We start from the raw sequence: 13,112 nt of genomic DNA on the forward strand, positions 1-13,112 counted from the left end.
CCCCGCTGCCTGGAACACTCATTCCCATGACCATGTGGCTTGCTCCCTCACCCCTACCCTCCTTGTAAGGTCTTCCTGGACAACCTAAATAAAATAGAATCTTCCTCGCCACCAACACCAACTGTTCCCCTCCTCATCAGGCTGTTTTATTAACTGTCTCCTTAATATTAGCCATCACTTAATTTTTTTCAAAAAGATTTATTTGTTTATTGTCATTCTCCCCAACTAGAATGTCAGTTCCACGAGGGCAGATGTTTTGTCTCTTGCTTACTCAAGAATCCCTGGAACAGTGCCTGGACAAAGTAGATGCTCAGTAAACGTGGATGGGTCAGGAGGAGGGGAGGAGGGCGGTAGGACTATGGAAGAGGCAGGGTGCAGGTTGGAGAAGCCAGGGAATCATCCTGGGGGACCTGGGCCTGGAATGAGCATTTGGCATCTGCCAGATGGCAGGGGAAGGCACTCTGGTCCGGGCCACAGCTGAACACCTGACAGGCATGAACATGAACATGAACACAGGAAAGCCAGGAGGCCGGATGGCTGGAGAGGAGATTGGAGCAGGCCGGGAGGAGGTACAGGGCAGGTTGGGCCCGACAGTGGGGAGGTGCGTATGGCAGAATTGAAAAATAACAGTGTATTCTCCACATAATTTTTTAAAGATAAGGGGTAGTTTAAAAGAAAGGATGGGGCTTCCCTGGTGGCACAGTGGTTGAGAATCTGCCTGCCGATGCAGGGGACATGGGTTCGTTCCCCGGTCCGGGAAGATCCCACATGCCGTGGAGCGACTGGGCCCGTGAGCCATGGCCTCTGAGCCTGCGCATCCGGAGCCTGTGCTCCGCAACAGGAGAGGCCACAACAGTGTGAGGCCCGCGTACCACAAAAAAAATAAATAAATAATAAAGAAAGGATGCAAGAGAGGGCTTAACTAAAACCCCTAAGAGTAGGAAGTAAACTTATCAACCACATAATAACCTATATAATGACTGAGATTGAGATGAGGTTTAGCTCTGAACTTCCTGTTAACCACAGCAATAAAGAAAATAACGATTAGTTAAATACTTCGCATTGTCCCAACAAAAATAGCACACCGGTTCAGGAGAGACTAAGTTCAAGAGGAATTTATCCGGTGGCTGAGCTGGCAGAGGGAAGAGGGGAAGGAGCCGGAGAGAGTCAGGTGCCGTCACTTACCCACCACATTTCACACTCAGCAGCGGGTCCTGTGTTATCACATTTCAGCAGTATTCGGGAAGACGGGAACTCAGAGGCGAGATGTCACTGGCCGAGGTCATCCAGCTAGTAAGGGGAGCTGCTGGATTCAAACTAGGGACAATGGGACTTTGAAGACTGAGGGGAGGGGTAACGAGGGAGAGTCACTCAGGGTTGAGGGCGGGTTGGGGGAGTGGGGTTGTTGGACAGCAGTGTGGAGACAGGAGAAGGGCATCTATGTAGGAGGCTTCTAGGGGGAGGCTGTCCTGCTCCAGGGCGGTGGCAGCTGCTCCTAGGGTCCTCTGGAGCCACAGTACAGCTGGGGCTGGAGGACTCCCAGCTGCAGATGCTCTGAAGCCTCTAAACTGTGGGGAGGGGAGAAGGATGGGAAAGGGGGAGCATGACAAACACTTTTCTGGACCTGGGGGCCTAACTCCTTCCGTGGAGGAGCTGATGTGGCTGCCCTGCAGGTGCCTGTCCTCCGCTGGCAAGGAGAGTGTTTATAACAGCCTCCTACAGATTTGGAGCGCCCCCTCCCCTGCTCCGAAGCCCCCAGGCCTCCCCGCTGCCCTCAGGATCCAGCCTGGTGTTCAGACAGTACAGCGCTTTGCAGTACGTGGGCCTCTGACTGTCGTGGCTTCTCCTGTTGCGGAGCACAGGCTCCGGACGCGCAGGCTCAGCGGTCATGGGTCACGGGCCTAGCCGCTCCACGGCATGTGGGATCTTCCCGGACCGGGGCACGAACCCGTGTCCCCTGCATCGGCAGGCGGACTCTCAACCACTGCGCCACCAGGGAAGCCCAGCACGGCTTCTCTGAGTGCAAACCTTGGCTCTCCAGTTCCTCGCTGTGTCACCCTGAGCAACTTACTATAGGTCCCTGGGATGCTTCAGCTCCTTCATTTGAAAAGCAGGCATGCCAATAGTATCTGCTTGGAGGTTTAAATAAAATGGTGTATATAAAGGGTTTGGCACATGCCTGGCACAAGGCAAGTACACCAAAAGCATTAACGGGAGTTACTTTAACTACACTGCCTTCCTCCTCAACCCACCATTCCCATCCCCAGCAGGAGCAGCTTCATGGTTGGTCGCTGCTAACCTCTCAGGGCTTCCCTTCCTGCCCCTCTCCTGTCAGACTGGACCACGTATGTGTCTGAGACTGATCCACTCATTGTCCAGAACTGCCCTGAGGGCCTCTCTGAACAGGTCCTGGGTTGAGTTTTGGGGATACAGATGACCTAGACCCCTGCCCAGTCTGTGTCCAGCCTCCTGAAAAGCCCAGGGGCTATTGGGGCCTGGTGGAGGCCCTGACCCAGTCAGAGGATCAAGAAAGGCTTCCTGGGGGTGGTGAGACTTTGGCTGACTCTTAAAGGACATCCAACCAGATGCATCCATCTGTCCAACCATCGATCACACCATCTATCCATCCATCCATGGGAGCATTAATTTTTCCAGATATCGATTTGTTCAGCCGCTCACCTCCCCATCCATCTGCGTATCCACCCATTATTAATGGGTGATTTGGAGAAACTAAGCACAAACTCTCCAACCCAGCAATTTATCTTTGAGACCAGAGAAGGTGACAGAAGTCATGTGGTCCAGGGCGCTGCCTCAAGAAGTGATCACTGAGAACCAAGAGGAGATGAGCCCCTCCCCAAATCTTCCCCCTCTCCCTAGCTTGGCCCCTTCCATCTGTGGGCTGTCTGGATGTCCACAGGGCAGGTGAGAGGTTGAAAGAGAGTCGGACCCCATGGGGAGTAATCAGGGGGCCGGGCCTGGCTGTCTTCACCAGAGCAGGGTCAGCTGGGAAGGGTAGGGTGAATCTGGTTACAGGAGCAAAGGGTCACCTGCCCTGGAGAGTTGTAATTCTCCCGGGAAAGGCCTGACTTCAGGGGAAGGCAGCTGTGAAGGCAGAATCCCAGGCTTGACACTTCCCTCTCAGACGCCTTGGGTCATATCAGGGAGGCAGAACCTCTTCGTAGACAGGGCAGGAAGGACCGACTATAACTCCAGGAATACTGGGGAGAAGAAAGAGGCCCCATGGCCAGGAAGGCATCCTCTGTCCCCCGGCACAGAGCAGATAGAAGGAAAGGTGGGCTGGGGGAGAAGACTGACATTTGCTGGGCCACCGCAGTGGGCTGGGCCATGTGAGGTGTGCCAGCTCAGAGCGGTGTGAAAGGAGAGGAGAGAGGAACAGAAAGATTGAGGAACTTGGCTGATGCCGGGGGATTCCTGCCAGGTCTGCCTGGCCCCAGTGAGCATGGAGAGGCTTGTGGGGAGCTTGCCCCGCAGCTGGGAGAGGGAAAAGCTTACCTCCTCCTAACCAGCCCAGTGAGGGTTGACTTGAACCCTCAGCAGGTCCATCTGGCCGCCAGAGCCTGTTTCCCTAGCCTCACTTTCCCATTCTGTAAAATGGGCCATAGGGAGGTAGAGGGAGGGTGGGAGGGATGTTTGGTGACACCCTGGCTCTGCAGGGACCCAGGCAGTTGCTGTGGTCGCCATTCCAGGGGGCACGGGGGGAGCAAGCGGTCAGCCCTGGAGCCTTGGAGTGAGGGGCACTGCAACCTTGACCCAGGGGCCTCTGAACTCAGGGGCTGCCTCTGCCCCAGCCCCACTCCACCACACATGGGGAGACCAAGGCCAAGGGGCAGGGGCTGTTCAGGGCCCATGGTGAGGCAGGGGTGGTGTGGCAGCCTAGGGCCGGGTCCCCAGAGATGATCTAAGCCAGCCAGGCCCAGCTTAGAAGATGAGGCTCTGATTCCTGTGGCCAAACCTTCTTTTCATCTCAGTGTTCACTGAGGCCTCCCCTGGGCCAGGCCTGGTATGAATATTGAAACAGACCAGTTGGGGGAGGCGGATGTTGACACCAGCAGGGCCACACAGGGTGACTAATGCTGTCCCAGAGGGAGCCGAGGGGCTATGGGTACCAATCTGGGGCCCTCTCCGTCTGGAGAGTCCAGGGGGCACTTCCCAGAGACAGAGGTGTGGCAGGATCAAAGGAGTTTCCAGGCTGCCTGTGGACAGGCAGGAGGGATGGCGTGGGCACAGGCCTGGAGAAGTGAAAACAGGTGGCATGTGTGAGAAGTGTGGAGCTCAGGAATTGGTGGGGAAGTAGCAGAGGGGGTGTGAGTGTCGAGAGGAGCAGGCTGGGCGAGGGGGTGGGAGAAGGGTGTCAGAGGTCAGGTCAGAGGGGCCTCCATGCCAGGCTGAGGAGCTAGGACTTACCCTGCAGGCAATGGGGAGCCACAGAGGGTGTTATACAGGAGAGTGAAGAGGTAGGATGTGCGTGCTAGAGCAGTAGTTCTTAGTCTCTAGCATCGGAACCTCTGGAGGGTTTGCTAAAAACACGGTTTGCTGGGCCCCATGCCCAGAGTGCTGTTTCTGTCGAGCTGGGGTGGGGGCCTGAGAATCTGCATTTCTAACACAGGGGTTGAGGAATGATGGAGCTTCACGTTCATGGAGCTGGGAACCCAGAGGGGCTCAGCACTGGGGGATGATGGGCGGGGGTAAGTCTGAGGCTCCCAGTGGACCGGCAAGAACCCAGATCTGGGCTTCACACTGCAGTCAGCTTGAGGCCTGTGGGGACGGGGGTGAGGGCAAGGGTCTGGCTGTAGAAGAAAAAGGGAGGAGCCTGGGGGTAAGACTGGTCTCTGCCCAGCCCTGGGTGGGGGGAGGCCTCCCTCATCGGGCAGGCTGATCTGAGCCCTAGCTCTGCAGCAATGGCTCCCCAGGCACGGGGCCAGGACTCTGCCGTCAGACCCGGACCTGAGTCCAGAGGCCTACCGCCCTTCATGACCCTGGGCAGTCACACCCCTCTGAGCCCAGATTTCCCACCTAAAATGGCGATAATATTCCCTACCTTACAGAGCTATCATGAGGTGCTGGGGGATATGAAAGCCCTGTGTGAACTGTACCCCCCGTAGATGCGTGAGTTGCTGTCGTTAGTATTATTACTACTACTATTTCAGGAAACGTTAGCGGGAAGAGATGATGCCTTAACCCAGAGGAATAATCAATGACGGCCCTTCAGGCAAGGCTTTTGGAAAAAACTATTTGCAGTGGGGGCCCTAGGATGTGGTGGGGAGCTCATGCCCCTCTGTGATGTGGCTCCTGGCATGGGGCCTGGGGAAGGGCCACCGGGCCAGGATCTGAGCTCTCTCCCTTCCGCAAAGACTAAACATTTGAGTTTGTCCTTTCCGGGCCTGGCGGGACCCAGGACCTCCTCTGGTGTGGTCGCTCTGGCTTCTGGAGCTGTGCAGAGAGAGGGGGGACTCTGCCTTCGGGGGGCAAGGCCGCAGGGTGGCTGAGATTGATCACAACAGGCCCTGCTCAGCCCAGGCCCTGTTAAAGGCCAGAGCGCGGCTAGGGAATCTGCCTCTGACACAGTGGGACCTGGCGTAGCCCTGCCCCTCTGGGCCTCAGTCTCCCCATCTGTAGAGCGGGGGCGGGGGCAGGAGGGTTGGACAGGCTGACTTCCAAGGCCCTTCTGTCTCTCTAGTGACCACGGCCTATCTGAACCCCACGCCCAACAGGGCACGTGCCTCTGAGCATACCTCATTAAGCAGCTGCGAAGGGCACCAAGGCAATCTCTCTGAGCAGGGAGATGGGAAGACCCAGTGACAGCACAGATGGAGGTCCTTTACCAAGGACGGAAGGTCTTGGAGGGCCTCTATTTACCAGGGTGGCATTTTGGTGGGGGAGGGTCAGGCTTACATGAAACATCTCCAAATGCCATTCCTCCCCTCGGCCAAATCATAAAAACCAGTCATTTGTAAACACTTGCTCTGCCCAGAACTGTGGCCAGTGCTGAGCAGGAGGCCAGGCTTACTGTTCCGCAGGGAGTGGGGGACCCATTATGGGACCAGCTTCCAGGGTGGAGTCGGGTCTGAAGAGCCAGGTGTCAAATCCCAGCACCACGATCTTCACGGCGAACATTTACAAGGCCTCGTCTCTGCCCCGGGCTGTCCAAGCCCTTGACCTCACCGACTCCTCTCAGCATCCCCTAGAGAGGGGGACTATGATTGTCCCCATTTTTACTGATGAAGAAACCGAGACACACAAGGTGACACAGGTCCCCCAGGAATGAAATGATGGGGCTGAGACTTGGCCTGGCTCTAGTGTCGCCACCAAGGAAGTTGTTTCTATGGTAACGATGGTGTGACGACCCCCAGGGCTCCGTGAGAGGTGAGGCTGTAGGGATACGTGGGTGCTGCAGCACCCAGTGTGTGGGAGGCCCACAGTGGGTGCTGGTTGTGTGAGCTTTCCCACAGTAGGGCTCAGTCTGGGTTTCCGTATTCTAAGGGGTGTGAGTCCGTGGATCTGATTCTAAACCGCCATGCCTTCTGGTGGCGCCCTGTCCAGGACCCCCAGTGGTCAGGTCCTAGGGCCCAGGGTGTGAGGCTCTGAGTTCCGCAACTTCCATCTCAAACTCTCCATGAGTCCGGGTCCTCAGAGAGCTCTGGGGGATGACCCCCAAGGGACACTCACTGGGTACTGGGCAGTCCCATCACCCAGTAGGTGCTCAGGAGACATGAGCATGAACGAGGTGGGGTGGGAGCACACTTAGTGCAGGCCAGGAGAGCCACTGGGCGTCAAGAGACCTTAAGGAACTCTAGGGCTGCTCATCTGTAGCATGGGGTTAACCTGGAGGAGGATGGAGTCTGGCCGCCTCTCTGGGTGCCCACCAGTCGCCAGGTGGGCAGCATCCTCCAAAAGGCACATCAGACCTTGTGCTCCTGCTCTGTGTCTGGGTCAGGCCTGGTTTAGGGTCTGGGGAGACAGAGGGAACAAGATGGTGACCCCAGTATGGAGCTGGGGCTGGGGGACTAGATGGCGGGGAAGGGCCCTCCCAGAGGCCCGCAGCTTCCTGGGGGAGGATGAGGGGTTCCAGGGTTTCATCAAGGAGCTGGGCAAACCCTCCCTCTCCCCAGACTGTCTCAGCTGTCAAAGGAAGAGCGTGTGAGGGTGGAGCTGGGATTTACTCCTGTGTGGCCCTCCCCACAGACTCCTGGGGGGCTGCCCACCCAAGGCCCTTTACACCCTTGGCCGTAAATCCCAAGGCCCCTGAGAGTGTGTCTCCTGAAGGAAGAGACCCTGCCCTCCCCATCTCTGTGCGGTGCTGTCCCCTGACTAGGTGTTCTCCAGTCCACATGGCCACTGCTCCTTGTCCTTGCAGATCCAGCGGCAGGGCCAAGGAGGAGGGCTGGGAGGGCCACCCTGATTCCCTCCTCACCCCCTGGTCCCCGGGGTCCTGGCCCACTTTACCCCCTCCCCCGCCCCCCTGGTCACATCTGAGGACTTGAAGGGCTGGAGCCATATTGGTCTCAGCTCTGGTTCTCCAGGGCCCAGCAGAGCCTGGCTCAATGCAGTGCTCCTTGAAGGTTTGTTGACTGACTAAGTGATTGAATTATGATTTAAGAACAATGGCTACTAATGAATAACTCTTTCTATCTGCCATGTGCTTGATGTCCATTATCTAGTTTGAGCCTCACAACAATCCAAAGAGGTGGGTGTTGTTATTCATGCTACTTTACAGATGAACAAACGGAGACTCAAAAAGCTTAAGTAGCTTATCCCAGGCCACACAGCCAGTGAGAGCAGAGACAGGAATCAGTCAGATCTGGCCGACAGCAAAGCGTGCTAACCACAGCAGTGCTCCCTGCCCCTCCAGTGGCAGAGTCTGCCTTCCGAGGGCTCCCTCATGCCTGGCAGGTGAGCCGGAACTGGTTTTCCTGTGTCCCCAGCACTCAGCACAGCCCAGGGCACAGAGTGCAAGCCGAGGGAAGCTTCAGGGAGGAAAGATGGAGTGCGTAATAGGGACCACTGGCCAAGCTCTGACTGGGTGATCCAGCCCAGTGTGGTGCTCAGTGTTTTACCCTGAGAGCTCAGGAGAGGCCTGGGTTCACCTCCATTTTCAGCTGAGGAAATGGAGTCTTGGGATCTGAAACTTGTCCAAGGTCACTCAGCTTGTAAAGGGCAGTGACAGGGATAAACCCCTGGCTCTGTGACTCTAACGGGCCACGCCCCTACCTGTTACACCATGCAGCCTCCCTGCAGAGTTTGTGCATTTCATGTGTGCTCTGGAGAGACAGAGAGAGAGGGTAGTGCGGTGTCTCTGGTGTGTCGGGGTACATGTGTGTCAGGTGGGAGGTAAGCTCTGTATGTGCAAGAGGTAGTGGGTGTCTGTTTTCTTTTGTTCCAGAAATGGATTTAGACCCAGCCTGGGCTTTGCTGGGACAGGGAGTGTGGAGGGCAGTCATCCATCCCCCATTCCTGAGGATCCAGGTCCCCATCCCTGGGGTGGGGGGTGACAATGGGTCTCTGTTTGTGGGGACAGGAGCCATCGGGGGCAGCAGAAAGGAAGGACAGCAACTCCCAGGAGGGCAATGGCCCCCAAACTGACACCCAAGGAGCAAGGGGGCTGCTGGTGGATGTCACCTGGAGCACCGAGAATGAGCCCATCACAGACCTGCGGGGAAACCACCCAGACGAGCGGTCTGTCCCAGGAGGTGGTCAGATGGTGACCAGGCTGCCCGTCCTTTCACCCAGAAATGTCCAGGGCAATGCTGAGTAGAACCAGGGTCTGCAGCAAGCAGGATTCCTACCCCGCTGGGGTCAGAAGTGAGGACATTTCTTGGGGAGGAGAAATGGGGCGGGGTGGGGGAGGGACGATGTAAAACTAGAAAAACCACGGTGATGCTCCCACTTCAGGTGGAGGAAAGCAAATCCCATATAGTTTGGGATTCTTCAGATTCTAGACACTCTAGACACTTAGTGTCCTCCAGTCTTGGGTCCTGAACTCCCAGGACTGTGGAATGGCCTGGATGGGGTTTCAGAATCTAAGAAAAGTGAACCAGAATCTTGAGTCAGAAGGCGCCTTCAAATGCAGCCTAAGAGGCTGCTGTCCCAGCGCCTCTCAGCCAGCTTCCCGCTCCACAGCCGCCTCGGGACGGCATGGTTCTATGGATGCAAAGATGCTGGAGACATAAAATAAACACTTGGCTGTAACTGCAGCCATGCCCCTGTCCAGGAGCACTGGGGTCTGGGCCTCTCACAAGCCCCATCCCCACTGCCAGCCTGTCTGGGACAGTTGTGTGATCTGCCACCTCCTTGCACTCCGCCCCTGCCCCAACCCTTCCACGCCCCCATCTGGGCCCCCAAGGGAGCCCAGCAGGTGAGGCAATGGGGACCGAGGGTCCCATAAGCAGAGTCTTCAGCAGCCACAGGTCTGGGGAGCCGAGCGGATGTTGATTTGGTCTACGGGAGCAAAGGGACCTGTTAAACGTGCAGCTGTTAAATTGCTCTGCCTGAAGCCAGCCATCTCTGAGGGTGGGCGGGGGCCTGGTGGGCAGGTGGTGGACGGTCTTAGACACCTAGCTCCGACGTTCCCACCTGGGGCCGGGGGGAGCCTGGGTTGGACCTGTGCTGCCACACCCCATTTCTTGGCCTCCTCCAAGCAAACCCTGCAGACCCTCCCCTTCGCCTCCTTCTCCATCTCCTGAAATCCTACTCACCTTCCAGACCCAGTGCCCATGGCACCTCCTCTGAGCAGTCCTTCAGACTTTCCACCCCTTACCCCGACACTCTGAGAGAAGTGGGCTTTCCCACCCCCCAGTCCCCAAAGCCCCCAGAATTCTGCCTGTCATCTGACTTCAGCCATCTCTTCTACACTAACTGGGAGCTGGGGGCCCCCTGAAGGGGAACACGTGTGCTTCACCCCCTCACCCCAACACACAGGTGGCTCCCGGGAGTCCAGGCACCCAGCTGATGGTGAGCTCCTCAGCCGGGGAGGACAGGGCAGGACATGTTGGCTGAGCTATGGCCCGATGGCCATGGGGATGAGGCACCTGACATCTGTGCCTGGACCACAGTCCCCAGTCCCTGCGACAGATGTCAAGAACGGCTCAGTCTTGCCTTGTTCTCTTTCCCTCTGCGTGACGCCCCGTCCTGCCATTCCAATGGCTCAGAATCAACTATTCACTCGGCCGGAGGCCGCCTGCATCCCTGGGATGCCCATCGTGGACTTGGAGCCAGGCAGCCTAGGGCTTGAATCCTTGCTCTGCCACGTATGGCTGTGACCTTGGGCCATTGCTTCTCTCTCTGCACCTCAGTTTCCTCATCAATAAAACACAGATACTGGACACTACCCCTCAGAATCGTTTGAGAATTAAACGAGACAACCACTGCAGAGGCCCAGAGAGGGCCAGTGGCTGCCTTGAGTCACACAGCAAGAGAGCAGAAAAGATGCTGGACTTCCTGTTTCCCAGCCCCAAACTCCCCCTTGCGCCAGCCAGCCCCTCTTGGGTCTGGGGTCCCATGCTGGGGCCTGCATCCTGCTGGAGGTCTGGTCTGTGTAACCTGGCAGCTGGTCTCCATGACCTGAGGAACAATAGACCATCAGGCTGCTCAAGCTGGGCCCAGTCCCTGCTTCGTTGTTCCGCTGGCCTGACCTGGCCTCCCCGGGGGGCCTTATCTGCCCATTCTCTCCTTTCCCACCAAGCTAATCTCTCCCTCTTTTCAAGAGTTCCTGTTTCCTTTCTGCCGCCTTCTTGTCTCTCTCCCCGGGCCCTGTCTCTCCCGTGTCTCCAGCTGGCCTCCCACGCTTGGTTCAGGAGCCTCCTCAAAGTGGCTGGTGCCATCATCCCTGGGGAGTCTCCATCTCTAGGGCTTTCCCAGTCTGGGACTGCTGTCCCCCTAGGAAGGAGGGAGAAGGAGTGTGGTCCAGGTCAGGAATCCTGCTGGTGACAAGCGTTTTGACACCCACAGAACAATACCTGGGCCTTTTAAATTCTTTGGGTTTGCTACTGGTTCAGGGGGCCTCTACAGGGCTTCCAATGCAATGGTTTGAGGATATTTACTCCAATAGTCCAAGGTACCAAGGTATTATGGCTCTAAATCTCTGAACACAGGGAGATCCTGGGACACCAAGAGCTCCGAGTTTCTGGGATTCACACTGGTGAGGGTCCACCCCACCTCACCTGAGTAAGGACTCAGCTTAGCCAAATGCTTAGAGCCCCGACCTTGCCAGGGAGGAGCAGTCCAGGGAGGAACAGTCCAGGGAGCAGCTCTCCATGGCCCCTGGGTTGCCCACCCCGACTAGCCGGAAAGGTACAGAGCTTCCCTGCAGGCCTGGCACTGGCCAGCGGCAGGTACAGCAGCAGGGCCACTGAGTCAGGGGCCCAGTTGGGTCTCCTGTCCTGAGACAGAAACAGCCTTCGGTTTTCCACATGCTCTCCCATGCCTAGCCAGAGTGAGGACGTGTGAGAAGGGGGTTGGTGTCAGACACACCTGGGCTCCCAGCCCCGCACTGCTATGAACTTACTGTGAGATCTGGGCCAAGTGGCCTCCCCTCTCAGAGCCTCACTTTTCTGACCTGTTGGATGGCGGTAACAACACCCACCTGGGCCTGCTGTGAAGCTGAATCCGGACAATGTGTTTGGAATAGCACATAGTAGGTGCACAATAACAGGTAGCAGTTACATTATTATGACCACCCTTTCTGAGAGTCATTCTGGGGCCTTGGTCTGGTTTCCCCATTTGCTTGTCCTGGTTAAGGTCTGAAGGACACCACAAAATCCAACGTTTCCAAGACATGTACTCAGCCCCTAGGGTGACTTTGCTGGACCCTGGAGCCCCATGGGTGAATTGGGCTTGTCCCAGCCCATGAGGAGGCCCCGGACCGGGGTGGCAGCGGTTGGGGGGAGGGTGAGGCAGACACAGACACAACACAAACCTCTGCAACACCTTGGCTCAGTGAAAAGTGGGAGAGGAATACAGAGGCCGGGGGAACCCAGAGGAGGCCACTGGCCCAGGCTGGGGGTGGTCAGGGAAGACTTCCTGGAGGAGGAGACCATTTACTTGGGCCTTGGAGGAAGAGTGGGCAGTGGCTGGCCACTGTGAGTATGAGTGTGATGGTTTAAAGGTTCAAAGGGTTGTATAGAGCTTGAGGGCATCGGGGAAGGCTTTGTAGAGATGGCTCTGAAGGCTGAGTGGGATTCCAGCAGGGAAAGTGACATTCCAGGCCTGCTGTGGAAGAACAGCAGATGCCCGAATGGAGGCTGAACAGAGAGGGTGCCTGGGAAGTTGCAGGAAATGTGGCTGGAAGAGTCATCTGGGGCCTGGGGGAGGGGACTTGTATGCTAGGCCAGGGAACTGGGGATTGGTTTTATGGGCACGGGAGCCAAGGTGGAGCAGGGGCGGCCCTGAACCTGGGAGCGCATACACTCCAGGTGCTTGTTCAACAGAGGCTGAGTTTTCTGCAGAGATGCTGGCGGGAGGCCCACCCTGCAATGCCCCATCACCAGCCCGCCCGATCACCAGCCCTCGGCCTCTTATCAGTTCTGTGACCACAGGAAAGGCCCTTCCCATCTTGGAATTTCCTCATCTGCAAAACAGATTGAGAGACCAGAAGACTAACCTTGAGCGAGCTTCCTTCCAGCCTCTGATTCTGTGACTCTGGCCACACAGCCCTTCCTCTTCCCACCCTGTGATTGGTCCAGCCTCTGCGGGCGTGTCCACGCCATCCCCCCCTGGATCTGCCCCCACGATCCCAGGCTGTGTCTCAGTTGGCTCCGGGGAGTGGAGAGCTCTCCCCCCAGCGTTTGTGTCTCCTCCCTGTGCACCAAAGCCCAGTTTATAATGCTCTTTCACATCCTTTGTCTGGTGTGGTCACAGCCAGAGCAGATGCAGATGATTAATAATTACTTCCGTTTGGGGGACCTACTGTAGCCCAGGATACTCTTTACTTGCTCATCAGTGCTGCCCATGTCCCAGGAAGAGAGGCTGAAGCTCAGAGAGCAACTGGGACCCACACCCCTCCAAGAGCTTCTATTCACCTGGCAACAGCTAAGACCCCCAGGATTCTCCATCTTCCTGGCTGTTACCTCTTGGTCTCTTCGCCTCTTTTCCTCTTC

The sequence above is a fragment of the Mesoplodon bidens genome (genome assembly GCF_964165515.1).
Source record: "Mesoplodon bidens genome assembly, chromosome: 7".
NCBI lineage: Eukaryota > Metazoa > Chordata > Mammalia > Artiodactyla > Ziphiidae > Mesoplodon > Mesoplodon bidens.